The sequence below is a fragment of the Gekko japonicus genome, unplaced genomic scaffold (assembly GCF_001447785.1).
Source record: "Gekko japonicus isolate JY-2015 unplaced genomic scaffold, Gekko_japonicus_V1.1 scaffold967, whole genome shotgun sequence".
NCBI lineage: Eukaryota > Metazoa > Chordata > Lepidosauria > Squamata > Gekkonidae > Gekko > Gekko japonicus.
The window spans coordinates 435,964-441,638 of NW_015162508.1; the positions used below are offsets into that span (position 1 = coordinate 435,964).

At 46.7% G+C, this 5,675-nt stretch overlaps 1 pseudogene; it reads right to left on the minus strand.

Moving 5' to 3' along the window:
• Positions 1-1,869: 1,869 nt before the first annotated feature.
• LOC107106059 overlaps positions 1,870-5,675 on the minus strand; it is an 8,171-nt pseudogene continuing 4,365 nt past the window's right edge.

Consider the following 5,675-nt stretch of genomic DNA (forward strand, 5'->3'; position numbering starts at 1 on the left):
CCTGGCCCATAACCCTCTTGTTGTGCCGCAACCACTCCTAATTCCTATCCACACAAGAGTTCTTTAGGGCACATGGTAGGCCAACATGAGGCTTTTGTGGATCAACTGACCTTCCAGTTGATTTCCTTGGTGTTCCTTGCCGGTCAGCTGCCTACCTGACTGCATTGACTACAAGAAAAGTAGCATGTACACTTTATGAGCACAATCATCGTGAAGTCACCACAGGTAATCAACTATGATGTGGAAGAAGGTGTAGATTCGCCCTTCCAATATTCTCTTCACCCACACTTTTCCTAAAGCTTTGGCATTCTGACTTACATGGTCCTGTTTTTGATAGACAACAGATGCGTTTAGAACCCTCCAGTATGTTTACATTTTAAGGTTGTATGGTGCCGTCCATGTACAGTTATCATTGTTTGTTTACACACACACAGACCCCTCCTACCATTACCACAGGCACATGGATAAAACATTGCAAAATAAATAAATACATAGAAAACCCACTCTTGATCTGTTCTGAAGTAGAATTGCATACCGTCGAGATTTTTCTTCTGCAGTGCAACATTGTCATGCCAGGGGTCATTTTGTAAAAAAAAAAAGGTGCAAGAGCTCATTAGCATAACTCATTAGCATAACTTATTTGCATATGCCACACACCATGACATCACCGGAAGTGTGTCAGAAGGCAACACCCACCGCTCAGGCTCCACTGGACTGTTTTGGATTGCTAGCTATTGGGGGGGGGGGAGTGCAGATCTGCCCTCACAGAGGAGGGAGAGCTTGTACCTGAAGGCGGGCTGGGGGGAGGGCTCTGCAACTTACCTGGCTGCTTCTTGCTCTGACTGAGGGCTGCTGGGAGCAGGGGGCAGGGCTTGTTGCATGTGCCCGCCCCCTGGGCTCCTTACTACCGGAGTTCCGATCTTGTGTGCTCCCGCAGGAAATGACCCCTGGTCATGCCTACTGACTAAGCCTACAATGGCTGATCCCGAGGATCAGGGGAGGGTCTATGTCTGTGTGGCAGAGCCTCTGCTTTGCATGCAGGAGGTCCCAGGCTTAATGCCTGGACCTCCAGCAAAAAAAGCTTAGGCACGGTGAGAGACTTCTGCTTGACACCCTTGAGAGTAGCATTGCCAGCCTCCAAATGGCACCTGGGGATCTCCCAGAATGACAGCTCATCTGCAGTCGACAGAGAAAATGGCAGCTTTGGGGGATGAACTCTATGGCATGATGTCCTGTTGAGGAGCATCCCCTCTTCAAGCCCCACCCTCCCCAAGCTCCATTCCCCCAGATCTCCAACCCTACTGGAGAGCCACTTCCAGGCAGAGTAGATGACGCCACCCTTAATAGACCAATGGTCAGACACAGGATGAGGCAGCTGAATGCTGGGCCAGTTCTCCATGCAAGCCTCCCTCATAACTGCTTGGGGTGGACAAAATGCTCAGAGTGCTGAAGTCCCCCACAGGTGTGTGGTGGGCTCTAGGCCATCAGTGGCATAGGAAATGACTGGCATCAACTGCGGGCTGGCGCTCCCCAGAGTGGTTAAGAGCAGCGGACTCTAATCTGGGAGAACCGGGTTCGATTCCCCACTCCTATACATGCAGCCAGCTGGGTGACCTTGGATCAGTCACAGTTCTCTCAGAGCGGTTAGCAGTTCTCTCAGAGCTCTCTTGGCCCCACCTACTTCACAGTCTGTCTGTTGTGGGGAGAGAAAGGGAAGGAGATTGTAAGCCGCTCTGAGACTCTGAGTGAAGGGTGGGGTATAAATCCAGTCTCCTCCTCCTCCGCTTCTCCTTCTCCTTCTTCATCAGGAATCTCTAGCTTGAATCAACAAAATTGACAAAAATATTTTTTTTGAGAATGCCACTCTTTTTACTTATACAGAAAGATTTTTTTTTTTAACTTCTTCTTGGAGACGCCGATGGTGGTCTTGGTGTGCTGACCTCTGACCCACAGGCCCCAGAAGTGATGGAGGCTGCGGTGGGCCCGAATCTTCTTTATTTATTTATTTATTTATATTTGCATTTATATCCGGCCCTATCCCGAAGGCTCAGGGTGGCTAACAGGGGCACAAAGTGCCAGGTTAAAACAATGACATATAGTTTAAAACATTTAAAACAATAACATATAATTTAGTTTAAAACAATAAATTACAGTCAGATATAACAATTTACAGCAAATTTCAGCAAGATGGGAAGATCTTAACCTCGCCGAGCTTCTTCAGGCGCTCCAAGTCCTCACACAGTTTGTTATCCAGCCTGTTGGCCAAGACCTGGCTGTACTTCCCGTCTTTGACGTTCTTCTGCCGGTTGAGGAACCAGTCGGGGATCTTGTACTGCTGGGGGTTCTGCATGATGGTGATGACACGCTCCACCTCATCTTCGGTGAGCCCCCCGGCAAAAATTCTTTAACTGCTTCTGCCTGGTTGCTTGCCAAGCAGCTGAAAATTCACTTCACCTTCCACAGTAGGTTCTCAAAAGAAGAATTGGTATGTGAGTAATGCCGCAAATACCACAGGAGCATAATTCTTTCCCCTCCCGCTTTCCGAAGGCTGCCAATTACGGAAATCCACAGACTTCGCTGCATGATGCCCGTAATGTTACTGTCTGGAATGAGCCGGCAAAGTTTCAGAAAGAAAGCTTTCAAACTTTGCGAGAGCTATTAAGTCTTAATCCTCGTCGTTTATTGTTGCCGACCGAGGATCACGAGCACTTTCAATATCCCCGTTGCTTTTAAACTAATAGATATTGAATGAAGCAGCCCTATAACTTAGGCGAAAGGGCCTTTTAAGGTTTATTGTGCGGCAGATTTGCACCGTGCTCCTTAAAGTGCTTTTCTCATCGGCAGGCGCTTCCTGATAAAATTCTATTACATGGTGGTCCAGCATCTGGTTGTAAACCTTTAACAGAATGTGCTGGGAATTGTTCTGTGCCTTGAGATGTTACCCTTCCGAGCCAGCATGGCCCTTGGGGTGGTAACATTTGCCATGAAACCCAATCAGCTGGAGCAAGTACAGCTACATACACAAGTACAACCATACCCACTGTGATGGCACCCACCCATCACTCCATATTGCATTACTGTTACTTTGGAAGGGAGATATGCACATGTCCCTTAGGCTCAATGTGGTTGCCCCTGACGAATGGAAATGGTTGAAACAGAAGAAGAGGAGGAGGAAGAGGAGAAGGAGGTGATTGGATTTATAACCCACCCTTCACTATCTGAAGGAGTCTCAGAGCGGCTTACAATCTCCTTTCCCTTCCCCTCCCCACAACAGACACCCTGTGGGGTAGGGGAGGCTGAGAGAGCTCTTCTGAGGACTGCTCTTGAAAGAACAGCTCTGAAAGAACTTGTGACTGACCCAAGGTCACATCAGCAGCTGCATGTGGAGGAGCATAGAACCAAATCTGGTTCTCCCAGATTAGAGTCTGCGCTCCTAACCACCACACCATTTGTTGTTGTGTTGCCCTCTGTATATGGCCATTCAGTCTCTCTGCAGTGGAAAGTGCCCGTCAGGTTGCAGCTGACTTGTGGCAACCCCGTAGGGCTTTCAGGGCAAGAGACATTCAGAGTTGGTTGGCCATGGCCTGCCTCTGCACAGCAACCCTGGACTTCCTTGGTGGTCTCCCCTCCAAATACTAACCAGGGCCATTCCTGCTTTGCTTCTGAAATCTGACACGACTGGACTAGTCTGGGCTATCTAGGTACGTAACTCCAATCTTATCAAATATTCCTGGTGACCTGAAGATTTTTGTATTCCCCCCCCTCCTCTCAGATTGTTATAATGAGACCACCTTTAAGGTGGCCAAGTTTTGCACTTCAACATGCTTAAAAAGGAAGCAGCAAGTTAAGTCTTTTTTACTAACTATGTCTGTACTATATGATGTCGAAGACTTTCATGGGCGGAGTTCATTAGTTGCTGTAGGTTTTCTGGGTTGGGTGGCCATGGTCTTGGCATTGTAGAACCTGATGTTTCAGCAGTAGCTGTGACTGGCATCAGAAGTATAACACAGAAAGATGGAGTGCTCTCTGTGTCAAGGTGAGAAGAAAAATGGTAGGCAGGTAATTTATATCTACTCAGGAAGGTGGGGTAGCGCTGAGTCATTATCTTGTAGGAGTTAGCCAGGCTGTGAACATGCTAATGGAGGAGCTTTACTGAGGAGGTTCTTTTGTGTATGGATTGTTTCCTGTGGAGGTTTCCTGTTTCCTGAGGAGGTTCTTTTGTATGTAGATTGGCTGTTTAAATTCTAATCTTATCTGTAGTGCTATTGTCAGATGTAGAGCCTTTTGTGTTTTTCAGGATAGGAAATTGTGCCCTATTTATTTTTAAACTCTCTTCTTTCCTGTAGAAATTGTGTTTATGTTTATGAATTTCAATGGCTTCCCTGTGTAATCTGACATGGTAATTGGATGTGTTGTCCAACCTTTCAGTGTCATGGAACAAAATACTGTGTCCTGTTTGAGTTAGGCTTTGTTCAGCCACTGCTGATTTTTCAGGTTGGCCAAGTCTGCAGTCTTTCGTGTTCTTTTATTCTTTCATGTTCTTTTATTCTTGGCAGAGAGTTTGGCAGAGAGTTCTACCAGGTTGTCTTCCATGTTCTTTTATTCTTGTCTGAATGCTATGCTGTGTGGTCCCGATGTAAACTTGTCCACAACTGCATGGTATACGGTAAAACAAACAACCGAGCAAAAACAGTCTCCCACAGAAAAAGTATTTTTTCCATATATCAAAGGAATCACTGATCAGATGGGAAAACTTATGAAAAAACACAACCTACAAACAGTATTCAGACCCAACAGAAAAATACAACAGATGCTACAATCGGCAAAAGACAGAAGAGAACCTCTCACTTCTGCAGGAGTATTCCGCATACCATGCAGTTGTGGACAAGTTTACATCGGGACCACAAGAGTCGCCATGACTTCCAGGTGCACATACACTCACATGCAGACACACACACATGCACATATGAAAAAATACCAGTGGTGGTGGCTCTGGATGATGTCAGTGCAGTGGCACTCTTCAAAGGGCAACATCTGGGCTGGGGATACTAGAATACCACCTGGGGGTCACAGGAGAGGGAGAGAGATGATGTTGACTCTAGCTCATAATGTTGGATGTTTGCATTGCAGGTAGCGCGTGCTAGTGATTTGTCTATGGGACAATTTGTCTACGTTTAGCATGGTTGTCTGAATGAGTTACGCGGGAAGCACAATAGGCAATGCATGTGGCCCATACTCAGATCAACCATGAGTACAGCGTAATCACTGAATAGAACTCTAAGTCACGGACAAAGATAACTCTGTTTCTAATGATATGTGGAATGCAGCCCGGGGTAAGGGTAAACAAATGTTTCTTATTCTAATTTATTTTTATTCCCCGTCTATATTATTGTAACTGATTTCAGTCCTCCATTTTTTTGCTGTTGGACTTGCTGCCTGCCATGTGTGGAACTCCCTTCCTAGATATATTCATAGTGCCTTGTCCCTCTTTCTTTCTCGCATCCTTTTTCAGTCCTGGCCCCAACCTGGTGGAACGCTCTGCCAAACACCATCAGGGCCCTGAGGGATCTTATGCGATTCTGTAGGGTGAAGAAGAAGAGGAGGAGGAGGAGGAGGAGGAGGAGGAGGAGGAGGAGGAGGGGGGGGTTGGGTTTATTCCCTTCTTTTCACTAGGA